Genomic DNA, 16,955 nt, shown 5'->3' with positions numbered 1-16,955 from the left:
TCGGAATGCAGCTGATTGTCTCCCTCCTCATATTTTTTCTCTTTGCATTTTCCTGGTTTCTATCTCACTTTAGTTTTTGATGGGAAACAGAAGTCATTGTCATCACTATCATGACTCTGACGATACCAATGACAGTGATCAACTGTCTTTGCAAAATATTGGCTCTGCCAATCTACTGACATGTCCAATAAATTCATCAATGGAATAAGGTTTATTCCCAGGCTTCCTCACCTGCTGCATCATGAGTTGAGCAAGAACCGGGTTGTTCATGTCCAGTGAGGGAGGTCGCATGGCCATCATAGACTGCATCATGCTCTGGGTGGTGAGGGGATTCCCAGCCATCATACCAAGCCCTCCCATCATGCCCATGCTTGCCGCTGCTCCAATACATTCAAGCCACAGTACAGTAGTTGATGTCTTGGTGGGGGATAAAAAAAAAAAAAAAAAAAAAAAAGTAGGAACATATTAGAAACATCAAAAAAGTGCTGTTATACGGCATGCAAAATTTTAATCTTAACCCTATCATACACGGACTCCAATCGAATCATTAAATACCATCCTGTACAACGCAACATGATGCACATCGTGTCAAAGGAGGACACAAGTTTCCCGCCGGTGTCATATTTTTTTTTTTTTTTTTTTTACCCAATTTGTGTCATGGTGTGCTTTACAGGTTGTAAAACAATCTAACGACTTAAACCACCTACGCCTGAGAGGATTAAGAAAAAGTCTACAGGGACAAGCAAGAAGCCTACAAAAATGACTTTGGCATATCTATGTCTGCATAGACAAAGTACAATAATAGTTACTGATACAGTACAGTAAGAACATCTACATTTTCATAATCTGGAATATGGTATAGCAAAATATGGTTTAGCAATATATATATATATATATATATATATATATATATACAGCTACCGCAAATTGACTTCGGACCTCCCACCACAAGGTATTAAAAAACACAGATATCAGAGTATATCACATGGTTTGTTCAAGAAATGACATTCATTAATGTGAAATCATGTTTCCCTTGTTTTTCAGTACCAGTTGGATGCATTCTGGCATGAAATACTTAGATCTCGAAAGTAATCTAAGGACATTTCTTTGCACCAAACATCTGTCAGTTTAGTCTTGAGGTTGTCCAGATTGGGTGTATTCTTCTCTGCCATGATTTTCTTCATCTTTGTCCAGCAATTTTCTATCAGATTTAGATCCAGACTGTTGCCAGGCCAGTCGAGGACCTCAATCTGATTATCCTGAAGCCATTTTGTCATCTTTCTTGACTTGTGGCATGGAGTTGAATCGTGCATGAAAAAGTCGCACCCATGAATAGCAAAATAGTTTAACAAATGATCTTTCACAACTTGAATGTACCGGCCACCATTCATCATCAAGTTCTTAGGAAGAAAGCAGAGGCCTCCCCTTCCCATTTCACCTGAGAAACACCCACATACCATTACTGATTGTGGGTGCTTAACTCCTTAAGAGCTAATCTCATAGATCAGGCTTTTTGCGCAATCTCTTAAGAGGATGAGCAACACCGATCGTACAACATCCACAAAAAACTGGCGGCAGCTGGCTCCACCCCAGCTGTGATGTAGATGGCTTCTAACCAATCAGAACTAGGTGTTGGACACACCGGAGGGGGACCTAGGCCCGTAACAAGGCGGTGGGGGGTGTACCCCCCACCTCCCTCTCGCCACGTCCTTCTACTCCACTACCTTGTTACTACCCTACCTCCCACTGCTCTTACCACCAAAACAACCCCTCCCACCCCCTCCTCATGCATCCCCCCCTCCCATGTGGATCCCCCCCCACGTCCCCCTCCCCAGTCAACTGGGGGGAGGGTATTTCCCCCTACCCTCCCTCCATGTCCCTGTACTCCACTTTGGCCCTTCCTTTGTGTCTTGTGGTGGTCTCCTCCCATCCCTCGATCCCCATCCACCCTCCCCTGGCCTTACCAGCTCTCCCTACCCCCCCACCCCCTACCCGCACCCCCTAGTACCTCCCTGGCCTCGAATATTTTGCGTATTTTTTACGCTTTATGGCACGTGTTTTTGAATCATTACCTGTAATTTATTGGTGTCTGCATACAGATATCCACACCACAATTATTTTAGCTGTCTTTAGTTGAAACCCAGAAGCAGTGCAGACTGCCTGACCACTTCAGCTATTTTCACCACAATAAGGTCAATAAATGACATGTTTATCAGTGCACAGTACAGTATTATTATATATATTATACCATCTGATTATTATAGGGAATGTATAATACAGTACAGTACACCTCTTCCCCACTATTTGACAGGGATGTGTTCCATAACAAGTGGGTGAATAACAAACTGGTCGAATAACGAACCAATTTCTCTCATAAGACTGTTCAGAAATAGGAGGGTTAGGCTCCTGACCACCTTCGTCATTCAAAAAATATTCAATAAAGAAAAAATACTGGTAAATATGAATGAAAGTGACACAGGGATTTGAGCTGTTTTCTTATACACCTACGTTGTCAAGGAAAATTATTTTGGTACTACATATATTTCATATGATTGACATTTGATTTTTATTTTAAAAAATATTGGAGAACAAACAAAATATACCTACTTAGTGATATTACGGAAAGCCGCCTGAACGCCTTCAACGGCGTTTTCAATGCGATCCCGCTGACTGGACATGACGTCACCACACCAAACACTCTCAAATGTATTCAATTTAAAACCATAAATAGTGGAAGCCTAACTGAAGGTGCTGAAACCTAACTGGAGGGCATCACCCCCAGGACCACCCATTGATTATAACCTACCTAACCTATAGACACGGCGTACAACTCTGAGGTTGTCATTATCATACCCTGGCAACCTAGCATTCAAAAGTGTGTCTGATTTCGTATCATATTATACACGAATCATTCCCGTCCGATCAAGCGAAGTTAAGCAACGTTGGGTCTGGTTAGTACTTGGATGGGTGACCGCCTGGGAACACCAGATGCTGTTGGCATAACGTTCTCCCTACGTGTCAAGTGGGGTTGGTGGAGGATTAGTGTCCCTCCCTGTAAAACAATTAACTCTAAGCCCTTGGCCACCCCGTTTGGGATATATGGCGTCTGGCAATGAATGAATGAATGATGAATGATGAATATTATATGCACGCATATATTTTACACGAATATTATTATACATGAATCACATGCATCTCACATTATACACTAAATCAGATGCACTTTTGAATGGTAGGTTGTCAGAGCACAATAATAACAACTTCCGAGTTGCGTGTCGCAATTATAGTGCAAAACTAAGAGGTGCATTATGTAAAACTGGCGCCAAACCAGTATCGTCCATTAAGGGCGTTCGTTAATCACTGGCGCAATTGTCACCCGACCATGCAATGGTGAAACACTCACTAAGGTTGGTGAGCATGTGACTGTGCTTGACAGGGGTAGTTGTAGGGGTCTTGGGTGGAGCCATGGTAGTGTTGTAGTATGTCACGAGGTCAAATGGAAATGCAGACGGATGAAGAGGCAACCGATCAGCAGGGCAGAGTGCAGGAAACTGAGACAGCTCAGCCGGTCTTTCTGGCAGCGTGCAGCTTGAATTGTCGAAATGGTGGGGATAACCATGTCGAACAACGAAAAAGAGGGTATAGATTAATAAATGTCAAAACAATGAACTGTTGCATAACAATCGGTCAAAAAACGAGGGCTCAGTGTACTGCAATGGTAGTGAAAACAGTTTAAAACCTGTTGGTGCGAAACGGACTAATGCCTGATCTATCGGAATAAGTCCAAGTTAGCAGGGGGAAGTCCGGATGTCGCTTTTATCGGAATCTTGCTGTTATCGGAATGGTTTGGGCCCAATTAGTATGTCATAAGGAGGTTTTACTGTATTCAGTCATCTATAGCCTATTACTTAAAAGTTTCAAAGAAATTCTTTCGGAAGTCTGTATCCAAGACATATTTCCCATTCTGTTTATTTTCAATAAGCTCAAAACTATACAGTATAGTTATGGCATATCTACTCAATAACACAAGGTAACACTCAAAGCACAAATCTATAGTGAGAACAGTGACTAAAACAAAGAGAAATAGAAAAGCACATAAATGCATGTGGTTTACCATATCTCTTGAGGGCACTGTCAAAGAGAAGGCAAAAGACAGGAGACAATCTGCGATTCTTTATTCAGTTGTTTAACTACCAAAGCGTGAATACATCTTGAGCTACTTCTGCTATTATTCTTACCAATAACTAGTATACGGAGATTATTTCTGCCCCAAGTCCTGCAAAATACCTTCCCATTGTCAGGTCACTCTGAGGCCTCCACAATGCTTTTTTCTTTCTTTTTTTTAATAAATGAAATACAATAAAAAAAAAAAATAATAATAATAATAATAATACTATACTCCTCCAATAAAACATTTGGATAGAAACTTGTTCACTATATCACAGCAACTCAGGTGAATCAACATGTAACAGGCAGATTAAGATACCACCTCCACACAAAATGGCATCTAAGACAAACATTCTCAACAAACTTTAGCCTACAAAGCTTAAAAATAAAACCAAGCTCACTAAAATACTGCTTGAAAGCTGAGAAAGGTAACCCAGACAAAAAACTGTATTCAGCAAATAATCCCGTACCTTAAGTTGTGTAAACTCTAGTTTGTATAAATATATCAATTTATACAGCTATTCTTTGACTGGTCCTCATAGATACATAGTGTAAGCATGCCAAGAATAGGAAACACACAAGTGGCCACAGTTGGGTATCAGCCATATACATTCCAGAACTTCCTCCACTATTCTGAATACTGTGATAACAGTATCAAAATTCTAGACTTCTTACCTATGTCATAAAACAACTAACCATTAACATAGTTTGACAAAAAGGCAAAAATTATACAAAACAGAAGAGCTGGATATTCAAACTAATCACACCAGGAATACAATATAATGCTATTGGGGAAAAGAAAAAGTGTTAATATTCCCATATGGTCCTGCCTTACTCAATTTTCAGTACAGATATAGGTTTATGCTCACTGATAAACTTCACTTGTCAATACTTCTAAAAACTGTGGCCAATTCAAAAAAATCATCATTAATTAACCCTCACTTATCTAGTACATAAGCAATCATTGCACATTTGCAAATGGTCATTTTTTTTTTTTAACCACAAATTTTATTATTATACAGAATTTATTTATTTCAACACTAACCAAAGTGGAGATGAAGTAAGTCAGGATCACCAAAGGACCAGTAAAAAAAAAGAACCCATTATAACCACACCTATTACCCACACATGAGGATCATCTCTCATGCACAGGTAAATAAGCATCATATGTTAACCAAAAAGAATGAAAATGGAATGGAAAAAATTGGAGTATGCATATACTGGTTAACTACAAAGTCAGCACACGAAGGATTTACTTGTGGCCACTTGTAATTTACCTGCAGACAGCGCTGGATTGTAACCCAGGCCAAGACCAGGCATAGACACCGGCACATCTGCTGTAAAAATACAACGGAATTTTCTCTATCATGCTAAGAACCTTTGCCTAAACTTTAGCTGTCAACTGCATGAACTGCAATACAATAAGTGAACAAACCATATAAACGGAGTGATCTAAAAGTCTGGTGACTGGTAATAGAATCTCTTTATTAAACATTAGACTTATAACATTAATCCCCTTCAAAAACTTCCCTTATACACACATAATTGAATGTTCCACTACTCAAGCCTCTGCTGAAAACACTGCTGGAAGTCCTCCTGGTTTAACTTTTTTGTGTTGTCATTATGGATTTGACATCCCATACCATATCACAACATCCTTTTTCATCATGCTTTTCAATTTAGGGAACAGTCAGATATCAAACTTAGGTGGATGTGGCACATACAATGTGGTTTTCTATTCAAGATGTTGACAGCCGCTCACTTCTTACCTCATTGCAAAGCATACTAAGTTCCTTCCTGGAACCTTTGAACCACTTGAAAATGGTTCTACTGCTCAAAAATATGTCATTGTCATTGCTTGTTCTTGCATGTATCTACCTTGTTCACATGGTAGCAGCTCTCCATGATGCATGACCTAGTGCACAACTGTTCAATGCCTTAGTCCTGAAGTTATTTTTGTAGGACCTCATTTTCCTAGGTCTAACTCTTGGTGCATTATCCAAAAAATTCAGACACAATGATCTTTTCCCCTAATTTTTATCATCCATTCTTTCCACATTTCCAAAGCACCCAACCCTAATCCTACACAGCACATCACCAATGCCTTCAAATCCCAACTGATTTCTCAGCTGTTCATTTGTAATTCAGCCAGAAGCTCTGTCCTTTCTCTGTCACTGACTATTACAAACATATGGGGTTCTGTTGTTGTCCTGTGAATCACATGGGAAAATTTCACATTAAGTTTGCTAAAACTGCAAATATATCCTCATATGAAGCAATGACATGGTGTACTGTCAGGGTACTGTATTGGTGTCAAGAATGCTGGCATCTAGAAGGGCACTTGACAATACCATCACTCACAGGAACTGCAGTCAAATGAATTACTGAATTCTAACACCCCTAGTATATATCTATATGCACAGAGAGAAATCATGTTCCTCCCAAACTAAACTGCTTTCCTAGGTTTTAATTAAAGAATATCAACCCAAATACCTCCAAGTCAGACAAGAGTTACTATGAGCTACTAGCATGTACATATGGAACACACTACATACTGAGAAGGCATCTACAAGACAGGTATGCAGTAGAGACTTCATCACTTCCCCCCTCTGACTTCCTCATGGATGACATTAAAATTTCTTCAGCTGATGTATTTTCTGCCATCACTGGCCTTAATACTAACAAGGCATACGGGCCTGATGGAGTCCCTCTCGTTCTCAAGAACTGTGCTTCTGTGCTTACACCCTGCCTAGGTGAACTCTTTCGCCTTTGTCTTTCAACTTGTACCTTTCGTTCTTGCTGGAAGTTTGCTCTCATTCAGCTAGTTACAAAGAAGGGTGACCATTCCCAACCCTCTAACTTTTTAACATCCTGTGCCTCAGAAGTTATCGAGTCAATTCTTAACAGAAAAATTTTAAAACATCTTTCCTATAACAACCTTCTATCTGATCATCAGTATGGGTTCTGGTAGGGATGCTCCACTGGCGATCTTCTCACCTACCTTTCAGACTCCTGGTCATCCTCCTTTTGGAACTTTGGTGAAGGCTTTGCCATTGCACTTGACATATTAAAGGCTTTCGATCAAGTCTGGCATAAATCTTTAATTTCCAAACTGCCTTCTTAAGGTTTCTAGGCTTTGCCTTCATCTATAACTTCCTATCTGGTCATTCTATAGCCACTGTTGTAGATGGCCATTGTTCTTCTCCTAGGTCTAACAACAATGGTGTTCCTCAGGGCTCTGTCCTATCACCAACTCTCTTCCTTTTATTCATCAATGACCTTTCAAGCTGTATATCTAACCCTATCCACTAGTATGCTGATGATTCCTCCCTTCACCTTTCCATTCAGTTCTCGCAACGTCCATTTCAGCAGTTACTTCAACACACAAGGGACGAGACTATGGCACACCTAATGTCTGACTTGGCTCGTATCTCTGACTGGGGTAAAAATAAACTTGTTTTTAATGCATCAAAAACTCAGTTTTTACACCTATCAACTCAACACAATCTTCCACAGGAGTACCCACAAATGTTTAATAATACCTAGCTCAATCCTGCATCATCCTTGAACATGCTTGGGGTTTCATTCACTCAGGGCTTATCTTGGAAAGATCATATTGCATCTCTTGTAAACTCTTCTTCCACGAGATTGGGTGTGCTAAGCCAACTCCATACCTTCTTTACCCCTGCACAGTTGCTGACTTTATACACAGGTTTTATTCACCCCTGGGTATAGTACAAATCTCATGTGTGGGGAGGCTCCTCACATACAGCTCTTCTCAATAGGGTCGAGTCAAAGGCTTTTCATCTCATTAACTCTCCTCCTCATACTGGCTCCCTTCAACCTATGTCTCTTCGCCAAACTGTTGCATCTTTATCTCTTTTCTATTGCTACTTCAATGGCCACTGCTTCTCTGAACTGTCTGCTTGCATTCCTCCACCTCTACAACGGTGCGTAGCATCCATCTAGCAACATACAGTAATCCCTTTATTATCCGGACGCTCACTACCCGGAGTGGACATTTTAGGCACGGGCCTTTGGAACCCCAAAATGGCTAAAAAATATTTTAAAAAAGAAAAAATCGGACATTTTTTCAACCGTACTTTGAAATTGGCGCGCAGCACCGAACAGCTGTGTTTACACGCATCCCTTGCTTCCCCCTCCCCAGTTACCACCTAACTACCATCCTGACTAGACGCTCATACGCAATGGATGCGGCACGTGCTCGTTTTTGTTAATAAACAGTGAATAAACTGCAAAACCTTGCCACTAGACCATATGGGAATTTTCAGTGTTGTGTAGTATTATGAAATTAGAATTCAGAGTGCAAACTGGCAGTTGAAACTGGCGTGGTGCAATTAAGAACAGAATGTGCAGTGTTAAACAATCATAACTCGTAGCGCAAAGGATTAAGTGCAGCACAACACTGGATTACTGTACATGCTTCAAGAGCATTTTCACCACTGCCAGAGCCTTAGAGGAGGCGGGTTAACCTTTGTAATGAACAGCCACAGACGTGTTGTAAGTACCCTGTCCACTGCTAAATATTTTTCATACTCACTTTTAATTCCTCATTCTCTGGTTCTTTTTCATTTATTTCATGCTTTCTGTCCCTTATTTGTGTGAACAAGGTCTTAAATAGGTGCTGTGCAGGTCCAGTATGGAGTTAGTTAGGTGGTTTTCAAAGTTAGGCTGGGTTAGGGTCCATAAATACCAGTCCAGGAGGCAGGGGCCCACTATCCGGACGGACCCACTTTCCAGACATGCCTTTGGCTCTATTACATCAGATATCGGAGGGATTACTGTACTCTCATCTCATTTCTGTCCAACTCTCTAATACAAGAGTTGACTGTTACTCCCAGTCCTTCATTTATGCAACAGGTCAACCCTGGAACTGTCTCCCTCCGTCTGTATTTCCTACTGCCTATGATCTCCAGTCTTTCAAACGAAGTGTGTCCAGGCATCTCGAAATGAACGGATCTTTAATTTGGCTCTCTTTTGCATTATTTTTGTTTTTCTCTTGAAAGGAATGGCTTGTGGGCTCTTGCCTTTGGTTCCTTCTTTTTGAAAAAAAAAAAAAAAAATCATTGTTGCTTCTCCCATACACAAAGTCGGCACGACAGGGTGGTACCAATGGTGAGTGCAGACCCTGCATTTTACACCAAACTATGACATTTATATCTCTCAACTGCATTTGGAGAAAGCATATGACAGGGTGGATAGACAAGGAATGTGGAAAGTATTAAGGATACATGGAGTAAACGGAAAGTTGTTGAATGCCGTGAATAGTATGTATGAGGGTGCTATGGCTGCAAAGCATGTGAACAGTGACCTGAGTGAATTTTTCTATCTGAATGTTGGAATGACAGAGGGATGTGTCACATCCATGGCTGTTCAGGCTGTACATGGATGAGGTAATAAAAGAGATAAAAGGTAGGGCAGTGGATGATGGAGTGGCAATAATGAGAGGGGGCAGTGCTAGGAAACTCTCAGTACCGTAAAACGCCATAACTTCGGACGGTGTCCAAACTTCGGACATTTCGCAAAAAAATGTAATAATTCAAGTTTATTGGAAGAGAGTGCGATATTTGCAAAAAATAATGATGTGGGTAGGTAGGGTAATCCTCTAAGACTATTATGTATTAATCCTATTAAACTAGCTTGAATATGTGTGGGTGAAAAAAATTCATGAATCCATTGGAAAAAATAACTGAATTTTCTTACCCTGCAAAACTTTGTTCACACAGAACAAACAGTTTCAATTGTAAAAAAGTGAACAGTACGATTATATGTAGAAAAGTGCTGTAAGTACTGGGAAGTAAACTGTTTCAAAATATATGCATGGATAATCTTGCTATGCCTGCTTTAATGAATACTTCTTTATTTTGCAGAAAAAATTCCTAACTTCGGACAGACAAATTATTTGAGCCAAATAATGTCCAAACTTCGGACAGACAATAATATTAATGGTAAAGTGATGCTAATTATATAAACAGAAAAACATGCCTAAAACAGCGAAATCTCCTATAAAGAGGAAAAGAGCCTACACAAGTAAAGTGTCCAAAAGTGCCCTGGAAAAGGCTAAAGATGACATAAATAACAAGAACATGAGTGTGCGCAAAGCAGCTGAAAAATATAAATTAAAAAAGAGCACATTACATGATTACCTGATACAAAAACATTGCAAACAAGTGGGACGTAATACTTCATTGAGCCATGATGAAGAGTTACTGGTGTGTCAGAGAATCCTCACATTGGCAGAATGGGGATTCCCACTCGACAATTTGGACCTGAGGATGTTAGTGAAAGCATATTTAGACAAACGAGGGGTGGTTGTGTCACGATTCAGTAACAATGTACCTGGTGTTAAATGGGCCCATTCCTTCTTCAAGCGCCACAAACAAACCCTTAGTAGACGATTGTCCCAGAATATAAAGACTGACAGAGCCAGAGTGACAAGAGCCATGCTAGCCGAGTTCTACAGTAACCTGAAAAAATCACTAGAAGGTGTGCCTCCAGAGAACATAATAAATATTGATTATACAAATCTTACATATGATCCAGTTAAAAAGAAAGTCATAGTGAGGGCGGGGCACTAAATATCCAGAGAGAATCATGAACTCAACAAAATCCTCAATATCTGTTATGTTCTCTGGAACTGCATCTGGTGTGTTACTCCCTCAATATGTGGTGTATAAAGCTATCCATCTTTACGATACCTGGACTGAAGGGGCCCTCCTGGAACACTATACAATAGGTCCCCCAGTGGATGGTTCGACTCGTGTTCATTCGATGACTGGTTCCACAAAATTATCCTCCCCTATGCTAAACGCAATACAGGTAGAGTTGTCATTATAGGAGACAACTTGGCAAGCCATGTATCACCTAGTTTTATTGAGTTATGTGAGAAACATAATATCTCCTTTCTTCTCTTACCACCTAACTCCACGCACTTGACACAACCTCTCGATGTTGCTGTGTTCCGGCCTCTAAAAGTGCACTGGCGTAAGATCCTCGAGAACTTCAAGAAAACTACTGTTGGTAGGCTGAGTGCTTCATTACGTAAAGACTGCTTCCCAGCACTACTGACCGAACTGGTGGATAAAGTTAAAGGGACCATTGCTGACAACCTACGTAGTGGGTTTAGGAAGTGCGGCATTTATCCTCTTGATCCACAGAAATCCATCTCAAGACTTCCAGAAGATTCAATCCAAGATACAGCTGATACTGGTACACCAGGACCATCTACCAGTACTGCCTTAGACAGCTCAGTTTTGGAATTGTTGAAGGACATGAGGCATGTGGAACCAGTCAGTCAAGCTCAAGTCCAGCTATAGCGAAACCAAGGCAAAAGAAAAGGTTGAATGTGTCACCGGGCATGAGTATTACTACAAGGGCACTACAAAATGAAACTGAGAGCCAGCATGAAGAGTGTGAAGTTGATGATCCACATCCCCAGCCACTGCAGCCACAAGAGGATACAGCAGAGATAGCAACACAGCCTTCCACTTCCACATCTGCACCCAACCATGAAGCACAAGCATCTCCCCTGACAGTCACCTCTACCCAGATTATTGGGGATAAAGTTGTTCCCTCAGATTGGGTAGTTGTGAGGGTTCCCTTTGATACCAAAGACAGATATAGGCATTATATTGCTATCATTGTTAAGGTAAAACCAGAAATACATGTCAGGTTTCTCAAACACGTTCAGGGTACACCTCACACATTTGTATACCCAATGGTTGATGACAGCAGTGACATAGACAAAGAGGATATACTGAAGGTGTTACCAGAACCAACACTTGACCGAAAGCAAAAAAATGATTTTTGATGTAGATGTGAACCTTTGGCCTAAGTAAAGATAATAATTTTGATATAGATCTGTAAGATACCATAGTCAGTACTACCAGTACCAAAGTTATTGCCAATAAGGTGCCTTAACCAGTAATGAGGTTTATTTTAAAGAAAAAAGTGATACTATATATTTAGTTACAGTATTTTATACTGGTAGTTAAGGAATAGTTTTTTGTACTGATGTACTACAGTTAATATGTTCCATGGTGCCTTCATAACATGTGCCAGTGTGTGCGTGTGTCTGTTGATTTGTGTGTGTGTGTCTTTAGAACCTGTAAGAAATGTTCAACATCATATTATGTTATTTCGGTATGCATTTGTTGAGTCAATGAGGTAGATACTTGATAATTAAGTGAAGTTTTGTTTAGGAAAATGAGGACAGTTCCTCTTACAGTTTTGGGTATATGCAGTGCATTTTTATTTTATTTTTTCATCTCAAAAAGTTCGTGAATAGTTCTTAGTTCTATTTACGGCCAGAATACCTCACTACAATGTGATATGATGCAATTTAATGTGATATGAAATTACTGAGCTCCAAAAGAAGATATTTTGGGATACTTCTCTATACATATGTATAACTCTGGTCACGAGTGCCCAATATTTTTTACATTTTTTAAAAACTTCTCAAGTGTCAGTTTGTGCCAGTGTGTCCAGAGATAGATCCCATTAACCATTCTCATGTTTAAAGGGAAAATACATGGATGTCCGAAGTTTGGAAGAGCTGTCCGAATTTAGGAAATTTGTTCCTAACCGGACACTTGAAAATGAAAAAAAAAAGCACAAGTTTAGCTTGGCTAATTTTTTTTTAAATATATGGATTTAGTAGGTACTCTCCCTGGCTACCACATGACACCAACAGGAATAAAATTGCACCATTCTACAAGGAGTTATTCATTAAAACACATAAAAAATGTCCGAGAAGTTATGGCGTTTTACGGTACTGTTGTTTGCATGATGATACTGCATTGTTAAGTGAAGACGAAGAGGAACTGCAAAGCTTGGTGAATGAGTTTGGGAGTGTGTGTAAGAAACGGTATCTAAAGGTGAATGTAGGGAAGAGTAAAGTTATAGTCACTGAAAAATATGAAGTCACTAGACGTACAGCGAGGTTGGATGAGGAGGAAATGGAAAATGTGAGTACGTTTAAGTACTTGGGTAGTGTGACAGTACGGATGGAACTTAGAGGGTGAGGTGCTTGAAAGGGTACAACAAGGAAGAAAGGATACTGGTTCCTTGAAAGCAGTGATAAGAAACAGGGAAGTGAGCATGGAAGTGAAAAAGTTACTACATGAGAGTATTGTGATACCAACTCTAACGTATGGAAGTGAAGCTCGGACTGTGTTTGAGGGACAGAAGTCTGGAGTGAGAGCAGTGAAATGAGATATTTGAAGAGAAGCCTGTGGAGTCACACAGAGAGACAGAGATGACTGTATATACATATATATATATATATATATATATATATATATACACACGTTTTTCAATCATCATTCATTCATTGCCAGACGCCATGTATCCCAAACGGGGAGGTCAAGGGCTTAGAGTTAATTGTTTTACAGGGAGGGGCACTAATCCTCCACCAACCCCACTTGACACGTAGGGAGAACGTTATGCCACCAGCATCTGGTGTTCCCCGGCGTTCACCATCCAAGTACTAACCAGACCCAACGTTGCTTAACTTCACTGATCGGACAGGAAGCGGTGTACTCAACGTGGTATGGCCGTTGGCATATATACATGTACATATATATATATATATATATATATATATATATACTAAGCCCAAAGGTTCCAGTAATTTGAATATTGTGGAAAAATAAATTAACTTACCTCCTAGTTCTCACTGTCACCTACGAGGTAGTCCCCTAAGGCATGTATACAGTGGTCCCAGCATTTTTTCAACGAGTCCATGCATCCCTGGAAGTCTTCAGGCGTGATGGTCTTGAGTACCTCCTGCGATTCTGTCTGGACCTCCTCAATTGAGTCAAATCGACACCCTTTCAGTCATAATTTCAGCTTGGGCCATGGGAAAGAGGAAGAAGTTGCAGGGGGCAAGGTCAGGCGAACAGGTTGGGTGGGGAATGACTACCATGTTTCTGGAAGCCAGGAACGGCTGGACAACAATTGGTGTGTGGGCGGGGGCACTGTCATGATGCAGGACCCAGTCCTTGTTCTATCACCATTCTGGACATTTGCGACGGATGTTCTACCTCAGATGCTGCAAAACTTCACAGTAAAACTTTCCGCTGACAGACTGACCGGGTGGGATGAGTTCCTTGTGAACAATCCCTTGGATATCAAAGAAAATTATCAACACTGACTTGACATTGGTGCACCATTGGTCTGCCATTGCAAAACTGCCAAACCACCTACACACCATCATTACAATAGTAAACATAGCTCAAACAACATATCCATTCCACAGACACAGCCGGGACCACACACTGATGCATATAGGGGTGCTGCTGACTCCTCCCCAGCAGCCAAAAGGCAAAACTGCAAATGGTTGACTCCCTCTGTTCTAAATTACTGGAACTTTTGGGTAGCACTCTGTGTGTCTATGTAATATATACACACACACATGCATATATATATATATATATATATATATATATATATATATATATATATATATATATATATACACACAGTATACCTATCTATCCATTGCCAGATGCCATAACTCCCGTAAGGGAGTAGCCATTTGACTCTCTGAGTTAATTGTGTTTACAGGGAGGGGCAATCTCAACTCTCCATCAACCCCACTTATTAAAACATAGGGAGCAATATATATACAGTATATACTTTGTATGTATATATATATATATATATATATATATATACATATATGAAAACACACACACAAACTGCGATGTATCATGTTCAGCTTTATCACACATCACATAGCCTATTTAGTTGTGTATAGAAACTGCACCAAAAAAGTAAACCAGGAAGGTGACTTGCATAAGCTTTATTGTAGAGTACTATGCAAAACTTTGATTCTGAAATTGGAGGATGCTTGTACAGGTCCTGAAGAGGTCTACTGCAGCTAACAGATAATGAGTTTTGCCTTCCCAACCTTCATAATCCAAAGTGTCTGGCAAATAAAGATGCCTTCAAATGACAACTCATCATATCTTAGTCTTCAGCAGGAAGAATGAGGATTCAGCAGGACATTACAGCCATCATTACCCATTAGTTTTAAGACATTTATATCTGGTAGCCCAAGAGACTTAACTCAAGGCACAAACGCACCATATTGAATGTTAAGTGATATTTGGAAAAGAAAATCTGAACATTGGAATTACTGTGAAGACATCTAATGGGCTTGCAGGGTCACAATGTGATATTTGAAGTTCAACTCTGTTTAACCCCTAAAAGATGGGGCATCACAAGCTGTTTTGACATACACTCCAGGACGGGCATAAACGGTGGGTGCGATATGATGAGGGTTTGTGGAGGGGAAAGGAAGGGGTGGTGGGTGGTTGTGCAGTGGTGTAGGAGGGGGTTGGCTGGAGTGGTTTGGGAAAGGTGGGGGATGGGTGTGGGTGGGAAGGAGGGTGGGGGGTGGGGGTTGAAGGGGGGGTGAGGTGGTTTTGCAGGTGGGGGTGGTTTGGGAGGTGGTGGGGTGGGTGGGAGTGGGAGGGAGAAAGTAGCTAGTAGGCAGGGGGTTGCGGTGGTGCAGGATAGGCAGTGGGGGTAGTGTGGGGGATTGTGGGGGTAGTGGGGGGATTGTGGGGGGAGTAGGGTGTGGTTGGTAGGATGGGGGGATAATGGGGACATGGGGGGTGGGTGGGGGCACTGGGGGGTGGGGGGTTGGAGGAGGGTAGGTTGGGGGGTCAGGGGTGGTAGGGGGTAGTGGGGAGGGTTGAGGGGGCTGTGGGGGGTGGGAGAGTGCAGGTAGTGGGGGGTTCAGGTGGGGAGGGTGGGGGGTTGATGTGTGGGTGTGGTGGTAGGGGGGCAGTGTGGGTGGGGTGGGTGTAAGGGGGTGGGAGAGTGGTGGCATGGGACAAGCATATTCCGGACACCAGTCTCTTAGGGTTAAAACACCTATCAGGTGAAGTCAGGAATTTTGGGGGACTTGAATTAGGTAAGCAAATGGGAAGCATGGCCCATTCCAATGAGAGCAAACTTAGGTTAATATCTCATTCTCTATTTTTTTGTTTTGTTTTTCTGGTTCTCCTGCAGCTGACCTCTCAGCTCACACTGGGGTGAGAAAGAAGGTCTAAAGAATGATGATTTAACACCAATTATCAATCAATTTGGAACCCCCCTCTCACCCCACTCATCTATGGGAAAAAGAGGCAAGGACGGTACTTATGATTAAACAATGATGATTTAAGATACCACAGACATCTTTACAAAATAAAATCTACAGTATATATCCAGATACTACAGTACTTAAGTACTGTATAATTTAGTTAGAAAATAAATGGGGAATCTAAAATCACCAAATGATGATCCTATACTCTAGAGATGAACGTGCATGTCTTTTAAGATACTGTCAATATACTTCACAACAAAGCAAGACCTGTACTGAGAGGATACTGATCAAGATTAGATTTCACAATTAAACAGCAGGAAATTATAAATACAGAAGAGTGCAAGAGAAAAATAGATAAAACTAGACAAGTACAACTAATCCAAAACAGAAAACAAATACAGTATGAAGGAAATGAAGATGGAAAGTAATAAAAGGTAACATGTAGTGATTTGCATAACATGCCAAAACACTGACAGACAAAAATCCCCATTCAGGACACAAAGACCCTGAAATTCCTTTTGTAAGTACAGTATACTATAAACAAAAAAAAAAATAACTAAATAAATAAATAACTACTAACATATACTTCCCCAAAAAATACGAACATGAGCTCACTCCTTGTCAATATTTTTACACACAAACACACCTCTGGGTGGTTGCATGGGGGCAT

General features: G+C 40.8%; 1 protein-coding gene and 1 pseudogene across 1 annotated transcript in view; both read right to left on the bottom strand.

Moving 5' to 3' along the window:
- Window positions 1–16,955, bottom strand: part of LOC145415127 (protein strawberry notch homolog 1-like) — a 204,372-nt gene that overhangs the window by 133,710 nt on the left and 53,707 nt on the right. The window lies entirely within an intron of this gene.
- On the bottom strand, window positions 13,633–13,750 carry LOC145415221 (5S ribosomal RNA; annotated as a pseudogene).

This window comes from Coenobita brevimanus, chromosome 101 (genome assembly GCF_032717465.1).
Source record: "Coenobita brevimanus isolate Jiangsu-jjx chromosome 101, ASM3271746v2, whole genome shotgun sequence".
Lineage (NCBI taxonomy): Eukaryota > Metazoa > Arthropoda > Malacostraca > Decapoda > Coenobitidae > Coenobita > Coenobita brevimanus.
The sequence above is the reverse complement of the archived record's forward strand: the minus strand, read 5'-3'. Positions and strand labels throughout refer to the sequence as shown.